The following is a 15,581-nucleotide window of genomic DNA, read 5'->3' as shown; positions in this document are numbered from 1 at the left end:
CTAGCACTGAGCCATTTTCCCAGCCCTTTTAGAGTCTATCTAATAAGTTGCCCAGACTGGCCTCAAATTTACAATCTTCCTGTCTTAGCCTCCTGAGTGTCTGGGATTACAGGCATGCACTACCACCTGGCTTATATTGTCTGCTTTTGAATAATTTTTTTCTATTCTTTGTTTGTGTTAGGTAGACTTGCATCTCATTCAAAAGTAGTACAATGTCAATGAGGTAAAATTTTAAAAGAAAGAGATATGGAGCACAATTCTGTTTTACTTGGCTGAAAAGATAGCTGATATGTTGAGAGACAGTTTCCTCCTGGCTCTGACTCTACTTTGGTGCACTTTCTGTCACAGTATCATAAACATATGTCTATAACAAGCTTATGGAACAATCCAAAGCTTACTTCCACCCCCCAAGCAAAGGGGAAGAGCACAAGTAAGAGCTGGAATAGATGTTGCTGCTGAGATTTCTCTCCCAAGTGACAAAACTGCAGTGATTAGCAGTGGATGGCAGATTGCCTTAAGGCAGCCTGCTCTTCCCAGACTGGGAACAGAAGCCCAGAGTGATTACCAGGAAGGAATTCTGCACACATAATAGATGAAAGTTTTGTATTGTAACCTAAAAAAAAAAAAAAAAAGTAATTTAGGGAGGAGTAAGGTTTACCAGTTTAAAAAATAGAGTAACTTACCCCATGTATATATAATATGTCAAAATACACTCTACTGTCATGTATATCTAAAAGGAACAAATAAAAAAATGTTTAAATAGAGTTATTGTACTCAAGAAATGGGCAACATTTAATAAAATTTACAATTCTAACAGTGCTTTGAGGATTGTGGTAGTTTCTTTAATGATTACTATCCAGTTTTTCTTAGTTTATTTCTCAAATGATGTGTAGTTAGAGCATCTGGCATTATTCTAGAGGCAGAAAGCTGAGATATTTTCAGTTTCCAAGATACGATGTCTCACTGTGCTTTGAACTTTAAAATGAATTATAGAAAAAATAAATTGTGACCATCAACCTAAAAAGGTGAATTCTTCTTATTTGAAGTTCAGGAAGGAAGAAAAGTAAATTAATACCTTGAGGAAAATTTTCCCTCATTTTACCACTATTTGTCTGTTTAAAATCTATTCACTGAATCTCCATGAGATCCTGCCTAGTGTTTAGTACTGTGTAAGGCACTGAAGATTCAGGAATGAATGTAAAGAAAAGACAAGATGCACTTAGTGTCCAAAGTAGAAGATTTGGAGAATGCAATTTAAAATGTTGTCATATAGTGTTCATAGAATTGTTTAAAGGTTGTATCTTAGACACAAACATGTTTGTCTTTTAATGTGTAGGTTAAAAATTTAATTAGATGTCTATGTCTCAATAATCTAGGAAGGAAATGTCCTAAATCCCTAGATGTAATTGCATATATAATTTCATTAAATATAAGGTCTGTACTTGAAACTTTCTACCTCTTACAAGTGAGGAAATTCCAAGCATTCTGGTGTAACAGTTTCAGTGGGTACCTGGTAGATGACATCAAATGTCAAAATGTTAAACAGCTTCATTCACATAAACTGAAAATGTATAATACAGATTGTGTAAGTGTTTTTGGTGTTCTCCATGATGAGTGGGCAGACAACTGAGCTCCCCCATTACCTATCTGGGTTTCAGAGTTTGTGCAAGGCACAGCAAAGGGTCAAAAAGAGGCAGTAGCCCCTACTGTCCAGGCCAGCCAAGGTAGCAGCTATGGTCCATGATGATTCCTAGGGCCCTTTGACATGACTCTTCTTTATTCTTTTGTAATTAAGAATTCCTTCATTGAGAACAGAATGGTTTGTCAGATGAAAATTGTAGCTCACATGTTGACAAGATTGTTAGATGTACAAACTTTGTAGGCTTTAATATTAATTTCATTAACTTTGTCATATTTTTTTCTGATGGAGTATTGATAAATGCAACCATCCTTTGTTACAAAAGCAGAAGTACTAACAAAAGAGGACTTAAAGAGTTTTGAGAGAGTTTTTTAGGGGTGAAAGTAGTGGTTTATAGCTACACAGGTACCTTGGTTACATAGGTTATTTGTATTTGCTGAAACTCATTGACTGTTCTTTTGAAAGTTGTGCATTCCATTATATGTAAATTTTGTCTCTAAAAACAACTTTTGAACTCCAATTAATAATACACAAGCTAAAGCATTTGAGCTAAAGCTGATGCCGATAATGTACTTTGAAATACATCAAACATAAGTTAGACTTATTGAGGTTAGAGAAAGAAGAATGTTAAGCAAGTATAGTACAATGCTAATGCTAGAGTCTAGGGGATGCTTCTTGTAAAATTGTTTCATTTTTGCTATATGTTTGAAATTTTTCCTAATACAAATGATAGAACAAAAAGAAGACTTATGGGGATAGAAAACAGGAAATGTAGGGATGTTTTCTGGTCCTAAGGCTCTAGCTATAAACAACTAATGGGAGACGGTTGTATATACAAATAAAATCAGAATCCACGAGGTCCCAGGGCCATGGCTAAGGACAGAGCCCTGAGGAGCACCAAGGGCTTACTAGATAGGAATTTCCTCTAGGGCACTGTTTTTTGCCAGCAGCTATATTTCTACCCCTAGCATAGTGCCTGCTTCTGTGTTTGTGCCTTATCTATTGAACAGTGGCAGACAGAATGAGTACAGAGGAAAAAGAATAGTGGAGATAGGAAAACAATTTTGGGAGACCAGCACATAAAAGTGACAATTGTATGATCAACAAGGTTGACACTACATAATTGACACTATATAATTGAAGTTGATCAAGAGAAAGTCTGCAGAGATAGTAAAATTTTTAGTCTCAATGGACTTTTCAGGTTGATTGTTCATGTTCTTAGTTTGTTTGCTTGTTTGTTTGTTTGTTTGTTTGAAATGCGGGCATAAACTCTTCTGGCCTCATACAGACCTGCCTCAACCTCCCAAATAGCTGGAACAGTTGGTGTGCACTACTGCATCTGGCTAGTATCTTATCGCTTTTAATGTGCAGACTTAGTTTGTAGTTTACTTAATGGTACAAAGTAAATGTGGTGGATGGGTATTTGAACCTAAAGTTTGCCTTTCCCTTCTATTACTGATAATTGGTAAACCTGTGCAAGTTATAGTTAGTTGGCACTTCTGTTCTCACTGTTTACCTCTGACCTTTGGAATCTTCTCCCAAACATTTATTTGCTTATATCCTTTGCAAAGCCCTTTAAATGACATCACTGCCTTCTTTCATTGTATTCTTCAGGATCCATGTTCTCCTCAATCTCTTGTACACAGTTCAGTTTCTCGTTGCTGCTTCTCCTCTAAATGAGAGCATCTCCTACTTTGCCTTCTCAGATACAGGGCCAGCAAACACTGGAGCAGGTGTTATATAGTAGGCATGTAGGGAGTCCTACATGTAGGGGCATAGATAGTCCCCTTAGCCTGCTGCCTAGTGAGGGAAAGGTATAGCTGAATAGGCAACTTCTAATGAGAATTGTCATGGGAGAGGTTTCTGTGGGGCATCAAAGGGACACTGGACACAAGCACAGGCTTCAGAGATGCTTCCTAAAGAATGAGAAGCCAGAAGACCCTGAGTTGTGGATTAGCCCCTTAAGCCCTCCAACCTCTGCATTCCCATGGCACAAGTTCTTTCCCTCTTGTGATGTAATTGCCATCCCAGAAATAAGCTAAAGGAACTGATGGCCCATTTAGGACAGGTGGTTGCACAGAGATTATCCCTGAAGTTGAACTCCAAAGATAAGAAGGAAAATTTGTGATCTTATCTCTAAGGTTAGATGTGAAACTTAGGTGTATGTTCTTTTTTCTAGGGAGGTGGTCATTTTATATGTGATCATCACAGGCATCTGTGACCCAAAATAAAATCAGCAATTGCTGCTATAAGGCACTAAGGCATATTATAATCATGGTCTAAAAAACCTTCATCATTTTTGCTATAAATGTCATGTTTAAATGGGTAGTATGGAGGGCAGGAGCAGCTACTGTCTTGCTTGCCTTGTATCCCAGAAGGGTATGAACATTCAGAGATTTAAAGCATCCCAGTACTGAACCTTTTGTTTTTAAAGTAATTTTATACCAGGGATTCTAATTATATAATAACCTTCAGAAAGGCCACAAAAGGCCTCCACCTCAAACCTATGAGTCCATGAATTCATGAACCCACATTATACCACCCCTACATTGTACTTTCTCTCTAATCTACAAAGACAAAGCCTGCACAACGACACTTTCCATGTACCAGATTCTTACCTTCTCCACGTCACCTGAAGAAACAGGACCTGATGTGGCAAGAGTGGCCCTTGTTCCTGTTCAGCAGCAAAGCCCCAACCTAAGTAACCCATCTTTAGCCCACAATATGACTGTCCTCTCATTTCCTTTTCCATCAATCACAGATATGGTCTGGACTCCATTACCCCTAATTTTATTCTTCTCAAGCTATAAAACCAGCATCTTGCTTGTCATCAAGGCTTTTTTCTCTCTACAGAGGGGTTTATTTTGAAAATCTGTCAGGTCTCATCTTCAAGAAGCAGATAAGCCATGGTGTATTTTGGCCCTAATGAATTCACTTCTGCACCTTGGTGATTGTAAATCAGTGGTTAGCATAGTAGACCAAATTATACAGTACAAACAAGTACCTTTTCTTATAGACTGTCCCTCCAAAATGACTCTTTGGCTTTCATTTCATGACTACATTTTTCCCTCTGGCATTTCAGTGGCCTCCAGCTGGTTACCTATCTGCTTTCTGGGCCCTTCTTTCTTCAAGATCTTTAGATCCTACTTCTGGTGTTGTCATAGCCCTGATGCAAATTTAGGAAGTATAGCTTTGGCTATGTTGCTAACCTACTCAGAAACCTCAGGTGGTTCCTTGTAGCAGGTAACATCAGAGCCTGCTTTTTCGTGTACACATTAAAATTTCTTTCACACAACTTGTTCAAGTGCATTTTTTGTTGTTCTGCTACTAGTTCCGTGGCCCAGTTAATGAACCAACTCAATATTCCTGGTATTTCAACCCTTATTCTGCCTGGAATGTCTTCGACTCTTCATTTACGATGTTTCAAATTCCACTTCTTCATGAAGTCTCTTGTGATTCTTTCCAGCTGGATAGCTGTCTCCAGTGTTTGAACTCTTGCAGTTTTGGGGGTTTTGTTGTTGTTGTTGTTGTTAAACTAATGCTTCTCATACAGCACTGTCATATTCTGCTTAATGCAAGAGTTGCATATAGCATATAGCTGCTTTGTAGGTTTCAAGCTCCTTAAGAACAGAAACTATGGATGTGGCTCTGTGCCATACAAAAGAACAGATCTTCTCTGATAGAATTTGCTATAATGTAGGGGAAAAGTCATTTATTCCATACAGACTTACCTTTAAACCTACAACAAATAAGAAACCCAGAGTTAAGGTCACAAATACCACTTTTAAAGATATTATTAAAGCAGATTTAAAACTTGTTTCCTAGAAAATATTTAAGAAAGAAAATTAATGCTGTGAGACTCCAAAAATAAGGTGATCTTTAAAGTATTGTTCTGTATTTCGAATACTTTGAGATTAAATGAGAAAATGTTACGTGTAGATGCATTCTTACATTTTGAAGACCTGTTTTATTTCTTAGTAGCACTATGAAAGTAAAGTTTAGAACTCTGGGAGAAGCTATCATATTGGGCCTAGGAGCAGAGACCTGAGTCTGGGTGGGGCTAGCAGTTCTCTGCAGCCCTAGGTGGAAGCAGCAGGGGCAGTACTAGGGACTGAAGTCAGGGGCATTCGACCACTGAGCCATATCCCCAGCCCTATTTTATATTTTTTTATATTTAGCAACAAGGTCTCACTGAGTTGCTTAGTGCCTCACTTTGCTGGGGCTGCCTTCAAACTCACCATCCTCCTGCCTCAACCTCCCAAGCCACTGGAATTATAGGCATGCACCACTGTGCCCGTCAACTGCAGCATCTTTCTAATGCATACTTATGTATCAGAATTCACCTGGCTCTTTCTAAATGAGCATTTTATTTAATTACATTCATATCATCTGAGACTAAGCATATTGGGACTTTTCATCTCATTCTTTCTATCCCTGTACTCTGAGGTGTTACAGGCATCATCTAATAGGATTTGAGTACGACAGGCATATGACAACCTCTTTTTTAAAAAAGTATTTAGATATAATTAACATAACATATTCATCATTTTAAGGTATACATTTCAGTGGTTTTTGATAATTTATAGTTTTACAACTGTCGTCATAATCAATTTTACAATCACCTCCGAAAGAAAGCCTATACCATTAGCAGTGACTTTTCATCCCTCTCAAGCCCCCAACACTAGGTAATCAGTAATGTATTTTCTGTCTCTATGAATTTGCCTACACTGGACATTTTATGTAAATGAGATTCAATATATGTTCTTTTGGAAATGGCTTCTTTTTTAGCATAATGAATTTAAGTTTCCTCCTTGTGGCACATGTCAAATATTTCAGTATATGAATGTATCACATTTTGTTTATTCATCTTTTGGTGGACATTTGGATTATTTCTCCTTTTGGCTATTATGAATAATACTACAATGTACAAGTTTTTGTGTGGATGTAAGTTTTTATTTCTCTTGAACATACACCTATAAGTACAATGTCTGGGTCAAATGGCAACTCTTATGTTTAACATTTTAAGTATCTACCAAATTATTTTTTCTGAGCAGCTGCACCATTTTATATTTTACCAGCATTGTATATACATATCAGTTTCTACACAACCTTATCAGCAATTCATATCATCTGTCTGTTTTGATTGTAGGCATCCTATTGGGTATAAAAGAGTATTTCATTATAGGTTTGATTTTCATTTCCCTAATGCATGATTATTTGAGGGATCTTTCCATGTGCTTCTTGGCTATTTGTTTATCTTCTTTAGTCAAATATCTATAAATACCTTGCCCAATTTTCAGTTTTTGGTGGTGTTTTTTTTTTAATGAGTTTTAAGTTCTCTATATATCCTTGGAATATGTTCCTTATCTAAATTTTATGATCTAAAACATTTTCATCCATTCTGTAAATTATCTTTTTACTTTACTGATAAGAGTCCTTTGACACAGAAATGGGTTTTTTAAATTTTTTTAACTTGTAGGTGGACACAGTACCTTTATTTTATTTATTTATTTGTATGTGGTGCTGAGGATTGAACCCAGTGCCTCATATATGCCAGGTGAGCACTCTGCCTCTGAGCCACAACCCCAGCCGCAGAAGTGTTTTTATTTAGATGACATCCAATTTATCTTTTTGTTATTTCATGTGTTTTTAATATATCTAAGAAACTGTTCCCTGATACAAGATCTCAAAGATTTTCTTCTAAAAATTTTATAGTTTTAGCTCTTACATTTAAGTTTGTGATACATTTTGAGTTAATTTTTATGTGTGGTGTTAAAAAGAGTCCAATTTCATTCTTTTGCTTATGGATATCCACTTATTTCAGCACCGTTTTTTAAAAGATTATTCTTTTCCTGGTGAATTTTCTTGACACCTATTTTGAAAATCAATTGACTTTAGCAAGGATAAATTCTTTTCCATTAATTAATATCAGCCCGATCCATGTTACTAATGATCCATTCTTTTGCCAGAACCAATCTGCCTTGATTACTATTGTCTTAAGTTTTAAAATCAGAAAGTATTAGTATTCCAACTTTGTTCTTTTTCAATATTGTTCTGGTTGTTTCGGGTCTCTTGCATTTCCATATGAATTTTAGAATCAGCTAGCCTTTTACAAAGATAGGGTTGAGGTGAGTCTTCAGATCAGCTTAGCATTGCTATCTTAATAATTGTGCAGGGCGTGGTGGCACACACCTGTAATCCCAGCAGCTCCGGAGGCTGAGACAGGAGGATCAAAGGTTCACAGCCAGCCTCAGCAAAAGTGAGGCACTAAGCAACTTAATGAGACCCTGTCTCTAAATAAAATACAAAATAGGGATGGGGTTGTGGCTCAGTGGTCAAGTGCTCCTGAGTTCAATTCCCAGTACCCCTCAAAAGAGAATTTTAATTCTTGATTGGGATATAGTTCAGTGGTAGAGTACTTGCCTAGCATGTACAAGACCTGGTTTGATTCCCAGCACCAAAATAAAAACAAACAAATTTTTAAAAGTTAAAACTTAATTCTTCAAATCTGTGCATATGAAGTGTGAAGTGTCTTTTCATTTATTACACTATTCTTTAATTTTTCTTAACAGTGTTTTGTAGTTGTCAAAAAACAAGTTTTGCACTTTGTTAAACTTGTTGCTTTTTTATACTATTAAAAAATTTTTGTTCTTAATTTGAACAAATTTTTGTTCTTAATTTTATTTTTATATTGGTCATTGGTAGTATATAGAAATAAAACTGATTTTTGCATATTGATCTTTTGTCTTATAAACTTGCTGAACTCATTTATTATTTTAATAATTTTATAGGATTCCTTAGGATATGCAAGATTATGCCATCAGGCTAATAGTTTTACTTCTTGCTTTCCAATGTAAATGTTTATCAGACAGAGGAAGTCTTTTTTGTATTCCTATTTTATTATTTTTTCCATGAATTAGTGTTGAAGTTTGTCAAATAACCTTTCTGTGTTTATTTAAATGATTTTATTGTTTATTCTAATGAGATGATTATATTACATTAATTTAGATAATTATATTACACTAATTATCATTATTCAAATGATAAACCAACTTAGCATTCCTGGAATAAATCCCATTTAGATCATGGTATGTAATTCTTTCTGTATGTGACAGGATCTGATTTGTTCATGTTTTGTGAGTGTTTATAACTTTTTTTTTTTTTGTACTAGGGATTGAACCCAGGAGCACTTTTATCACTGACCTACATCCTCAGTTCTTTTTATTTTTTAATTTGATGTAGGGTCTTGCCAAGGTGCCCAGGCTGGCCTTCAAGTTGGGACCCTCCTGCCTTAGTCTCCCCAGTTGCTAGGATTTTATGCCTTGTTATTGCTGAGGGGCTTTACTTTATACTCCTACGAGATATTTGCCTGCAGTTTTCTTTTCTTGTGATGTCTTTGATTTTGTATAAAAGAAATGCTGATCTTATAAAATAAGTTGGTAAGTGCTCCCTACTCGTTTTTTGTAAAGAGTTTGTAAACTATTTTGAATTCATCTTTAAACATTTAGTAGACTTCACCAGTGAAGACCAGGCTTTTGTTTGCTGAAAGTTTTAAAATTACACACTCAGTTATTTTTTTATAGGTTTACTTAAAGAGTTTGTCTTTCTAAGATTTTGTTCACTTTATTTCAGTTTTCTCAGTTTTTGGCATACAGTTTTTCACATTGATTCCCTTTAGTGTATCATGTAACTCCTTTGATTTCTGTGAGATTGGAAGTGTTTCACCTTTATCTTTCTTTCTTTCATGATTTTCACAATTTAAGTCTTTTCTCATTTTTTCTTGGCCTAGCTAATGATTTGGCAACTTTGTTATCTTATAAGGTATCATTTTTTGATTTCCTTTATTGTTTTTCTGTTCTCTTGTTTTATTTATTTCTGCCTAATCTTTATCATTTTCTTTCTTCTTTAAAGTTTGAGTTTACTTGTCTATTTCTCAGGCTTCTTAATATGAAAGTTGAGGGTGATTTGAGATCTTTTTTTTTTTAATATGAGGCATTCACAAATACAAATATTTTCCAAGCACTGCTTTAGTTCAATGTCATGACTTGTGTTGTGTTTCCCTTTTCATTCCTCCTAAAGTATTTTCTAATTTACTATGATTTTTCCTTTGACTCACTGGTTATTTAGAAGTGTGTTAATTTCCACATATTTGTGAATTTTCCAAACTTTCATTATTCTTGTTTTCAAATGTCATTTCATTATTGTAGAAGATATGTTGCCTATTTTAGTCTTTTAAAAATATCTTTAATTAATTAATTAATTTTATTATGTTGCTGCCTATTTTAGTCTTTTAAAAATATCTTTAATTAATTAATTAATTTTATTATGTGGCTGCCTATTTTAGTCTTTTAAAAATATCTTTAATTAATTAATTAATTTTATTATGTGGCGCCAAGGATGGAACCCAGTGCCTCAAACAAGCCAGGCAAGCACTCTTATCACTGAGCTAAATCCCAGCCCCTGATTTTAATCTTTTGAAATTTACAGAGCATATAGTCTGTCTGGAGAATGTCTATGTGAGTATAAATGGTATGGGTTCTGTTATGAAAAATTTTTACAATTTTTCATTTCACAGAGTTTTTAATTTCATTTGATCTTTTGATAAGGCTTGCTGGGCTTATTAGTTAGGCAAGTGTAGAAAGTTTCTTTTAAATTGAGATTGTATGTAAATATACTGTTTTACTGGCCTTAGAGTATCTCACTTTATCTTGTCTGGTCATTGGACAGCTGCTATTCAGGAATTATTCTAAAATGACAGGCTATTAAGGCAACTATGTAAGTCTTCATTTGGAAAGCCTATTCATTATGCTAATTAACAAAGTGATATATAAAAAACTCAGAAAACAACAACCCCCCAAAAATAATAATAACCCAGTCAATAAATGAACAAAGGAATTGAACAGGCACTTCACAGAAGAAGAAATACAGTTGATCAACAAATATATAAAAAGTGTTCAGCATCTCTAGCAATTCAAGAAATACAAATCAAAACCACTCTTAAGATTTCATCTCACTCCAATCAGAATGGCAGTTACCAAGAATACAAGCAACAGTACATGTTGGCAAGGATGTGGGGGAAAAGGTACACTCATACATTGTTGGTGGCGCTGCTTCATCCTCATACAACAAACATGGACATTGGCAGTTATTTTATGTTGATTAATTAGGGTCAGTAATTTAGTTGTTGGTAGATCTTTATTTTATTCATTTATATGAGGTGCTAAGAATCTAACCCAGTGCCTTACATGTGCTAGGCAAGCGCTCTACCAATGAACCACAACTTCAGCCCTCAGTAATTTCTTTATCAACATAGTATGGGTTTAAATACACTCTTCTATGATCTAATACATTGTAATCAAATCATTTCTAAAGGCAACCCAGAATATTATTGAAAAAACTGTTTACTTAAAAAAGCAATGATATAATTAAGTTATGGATTGCAAATAATACTCTCAGTGTTTATAAACCTTCCCAGGTCGTCTCTAGGAAGATTTCCCATGTGCTGTTGAATGTAATAAGACCAAATTCCTTGAACATCACTGTGTATATATCCTAGATATTTGGTGCTATTTTTTGGACTTATTATTTGCTATCTGGGATAGAGTATCATGTCTACTAGGTCCAGACTTGTAGTTTACCATACCAACTTAGAGTTGCCACATTTGTCTTTATGTTCAACTAGTCCATGGTGAACTACTCCATTTTATTTTCCAGTGACAAAACTGGAAGTAGTGGCCAGATAGCCCAGCTGAGGATATAAGTATTTACTCTCTCTGAACTTTTAACTTTTGTTCATGCAGTACTCAACCTACATGTGCGCCTATCCTATAGCTTATACATGATATCAATGTATATAATTATTTTTGTTTTTAGTGTTACCCTTTTAACTCATATAATGTCTCCTGGCCCATTATTTTCTCAATCTTAATCTACAAAATAGAATATTATACTTTATGTATGTATGTGTTCAAACTATTTCTGTTTTTATTATCTCCTTTGATTCTTATAGTATTGCTGCATATCCACAGAGTTACCTACTACAGAATTCAGTCTGGGTTGTATAAGCAGGAAGAGTATATTTGAATGCTGCTCACCTGGAAGTGAAGCAGGGAAAGTAGTGAAGCTAAGAAATAGTTTCAGCAAATAGTACCATTGCAAGTGCATGCCACCAACACATTTGGCTTAAGCCTTTTATATTTTCAAACAACACAGCAATATCATGTTTACACTTGTCATGATACAGGTCTCCCTTATAGACATAACTAGGGGTTTTATTACTCCCTACAGGGCAATCCTATATCTCTTCAGTTCCTTCAGTTAGTTCTACTAGTGCAGGCTCTAAAAATGTTGGCCTTTCCTTTAGTTTAGGCTCTATTCTGTCTTGGAATTCTGTAATTCTGTACCCTTGTCGAGTGAAATTGCAAGACTAAAATCACGAACACACCCTATATAAAACATAGCAAAGGGAGAAAGCATTGAGTTAATATGCATAAACTAGATATCCTGAAAAGGGGGAAAAACATGCATAACTATTAAAACTCTTGTTTCTACAAGTGTTTTCTACCTGTTTAATGGTGTATTTGCCCTAAGGGAGCCAAAGTATGTCACCTGGTACATTGAACTTCACTTATAGTATTGCTGGCAGACAGGGAAGATAAATCCAAACCTAAGTGTATGTTCAAGGGAGAATACATTGTTGTGCTGCTCTGATAAAAGAAGATCAATCTAATTAGCATCCTACTCTGCCTCTGGATGGTCCCTCATGATTGAATGCTGCTCCAGTCAATTTGGATACTGTGTAGTGTTAATAAATAGGTTAGCCATGATAAAAAGCCGTTCGAGATGTTGCCTTTACCACTGTGGTCACTTTGCTTATTAGCCCCAGACTACTGTCAAAAGTGTCAGACCAGGGCTGGAGTTGTAGCTAAGTGGTATAGTGCCTGTCTGGCATGTGTGAGGCACTGGGTTCAATTCTCAGCACCATATAAAAATAAATTAATTAAATAAAGGTCCATCAACAACTAAAAAAAAAAAATTTTTTTAAAGGTATCAGACCAATATTTTTTGAGGGAGAGAGGGTACTGGGGATTGAACTCAGGGACACTCAATCACTGAGCCACACCCCTAGCCCTATTTTATATTTTATTTAGAGACAGAGTTTCACTGAGTTACTTAGCACCTCACTGTTACTGAGGCTGGCTTTGAACTCATGATCCTCCTGCCTTAGACTCCCAAGCCACTGGGATTCAGTCCAATATTTTACAGTGATTTTTCACATCTACCTGGTTTTTTGAGTCTCCTGTCCAGTAAGCATTCAGGTAGAATACATATATTATCCCTCATTCTTTGTTCAAGATCTGTATCCACATAAGTCTTCCCAACCATCTTGTTGCCAGTCCTTGTCTTTCTAAACTTTGGCTCATTGTAAATCACTATATCTCTCAATGTAAGCTATCTTTGCTCTGGGGTCAGCTGGTCCATGAAATGTACCCTCAAAGAATGTTCCCTACAATCTAAGTAGTTGTAGTTGTCCCAGCATCACATCAATACTGGATCATTGTGATCCATAACTTATACCATCTTCCCTGGGCAAACTGTACCTAAGATGTGCCACATGAAGCTCATCTGTTAGGGCTTTGTCTGGGGGAGTTGTAAAGCTGTAACCATCTATATCCAGCCACTGCCCTTTTATATCAGTCTATCTGTACCCCTTTTCTCCTCAGACAACTGGTCATACAGACTTTCTCATGTGATTCTAAATGTGGGTTGAGTGAAGGACAGCAGATGTAGTAAGTATATTAAGAATTTAAGCTTCTTACACTCAAATATGCTACTTACACAACTTTCACTTGCGGACACTGTTCCTGGGCATATTCATCTTGGTAGTCAGGTGAATCAGATAATACCCAGTTCATGAGTCCCGTGGTTAGATAGTATACTTTGCTCAAAGTTTCAGAGTTATACATATGGCCAGGTGTTTGGTCCCCACTAGGACCCAGCATCAAGCCAGATTTATTTATTAAAAGGAAAACTTGCTGAATAGAGTATGACTTGGCCCCCAAACCTTGGGACTTTCCACTTTTCTAATTTGTCTCCATGTATCCTATTCAGCTATGAATATTCCCATTGGTAACAAGACTAAGGAGAGAGTTGCTTACAGTCTGCCCTGGCCCATAGGGAGAGCTTTTTCTCAGCTCTACTTAATGTTGATAGTTTTATGTGTCACTAATATATTAGGGCAGTGCATTAAAGGTAGCATGTGTTGCCTCCAAAATCCAGTAGGCATTTTTTTTTCCTTTTTTTTTTTTTTTTTGGTTTTTCTTTTTTGGTAGAATTGGTGCAAAGTACATTTTTTTCACTTTGGAAGAAGCATCTAGTTCATTGCACCAATAGAAATTTTACTCAGAGAACAGGCTTCTGAATTTTTACAGTATTTATGTTCTACCCTCTGGCACATACTTATCTTACCAGGATATCTTTAGGTAACTATTAGTTTCTGCTAACAATCAATTAGCATGATGTCATCTTGTCTTCTGAGGCAATAAAATGGTTAATGTTCCTGTGGACTGGGTGAAGGCACAAGTCTGGAATTAGCTAAAAGTATCCTGTTCCCCTGCTAGGTGAAAGCAAGTAGCTTTCTGCTTTGTCTGCTTATTAGAATAGGAAAAAACACATTGTTTGTCAAATCAATAGCTGCACACCAGATAAAGAAATGTGTTGATTTGCTCTGGTGGAAACCACATCTGGATTAGCAGTTGCTATTGGAGATGCATACTGATTAAGTTTGTGGTAAACCACTTGTCATTCTCAAAGACCTTAACATTTTTTGCATAGACCTAACACACAAAAACTCTAGATAGGGCAGAGGGGTGGGAGGGAAAAGAAGGGGGCAGGGAATTAGCAAGGACAGTGGAATGTGATGGACATCATTATCCAAAATACATGTATGAAGACAAGAATTGGTGTCAACATACTTTATATATAACCAGAGATTTAAAAAAAAAATAAACTGTGATGTATATGTATAAGAAGAATTGCAATGCATTCAGCTGTCATTTATTTTTTTAATCAATTAAAATTTTTTTAAAAAAAGAAATGTTATAGGTGTCACTATCTCATACCTTTCAAATCTCTATGATGGCATTAATCTTTGTGCTTACTGCAAAAGAAGCAGCATTGTCATTTGGCAGAGAAGTTCAAAGCTTCTCTCTTCAGTTCATCTATTCATACTAATCCATATCACAGTAGTCCCCCATTACTCAAAGTTTTGCTTTCCATAGTTATAGATACCTTAAGTCAATTGCAGTCCAAAAATATTATGTGGAAAATTCCAGAAATAAACACTTTGTAAGTTGGGGAGTAGGGGGAAATTTTGTTTTATTTGGGGTTGTTTTTGTTTGTTTGATACCAGGGAGTTAACCCAGGGGGCACTTAACCACTGAGGCACAATCCCCAATCCTTTTTTATTTCTTATTTTGAGACAGGGTCTCCTGAGTTGATCATGGTGTCCCAAAGTTGTTGAGTTCTGCTTTGAACTTGTGATCCTCCTGCCTCAGCCTCCCAAGCCTCTGGAATTATAGGTGTGCATCACTGTGCCCAGCAAGACTTCATAAGTTTTAAATTGTATATCATTCTGAATACCGTGATGAAATCTAGTGTAATTCTACCTGAAGCCAGGGAGCATCACCTTTATTCAGCATATCCACAATTATACACTACCTGCCCATTAGTCACTTAGCCTTTTCAGTATCAGTTCAACTGTGGTAGTATAGTGTTTTTATTCACATAACCCTTATTCTACTTAGTAATGGTCTAAAAGTGCCAGAGTTGTAGTGCTGTCAATTTGGATGTAAAAAGAGAAGCTATGATGAAAATTCTTGATTTATTAAAAGAAAACCAAAAATTGAGGTTGCTGAGATCTATAATACAATAAGATACTGAG

At 35.7% G+C, this 15,581-nt stretch overlaps 1 protein-coding gene across 6 annotated transcripts in view; it reads left to right on the top strand.

The window, feature by feature from the left end:
* Spidr (scaffold protein involved in DNA repair) overlaps window positions 1–15,581 on the top strand; it is a 377,942-nt gene that overhangs the window by 199,470 nt on the left and 162,891 nt on the right. The window lies entirely within an intron of this gene.

Source organism: Ictidomys tridecemlineatus, chromosome 7 (assembly GCF_052094955.1).
Source record: "Ictidomys tridecemlineatus isolate mIctTri1 chromosome 7, mIctTri1.hap1, whole genome shotgun sequence".
Classification (NCBI taxonomy): Eukaryota; Metazoa; Chordata; class Mammalia; order Rodentia; family Sciuridae; genus Ictidomys; species Ictidomys tridecemlineatus.
Note: the sequence above shows the minus strand (reverse complement) of the source record. Positions and strands in the feature narration are given on the sequence as shown.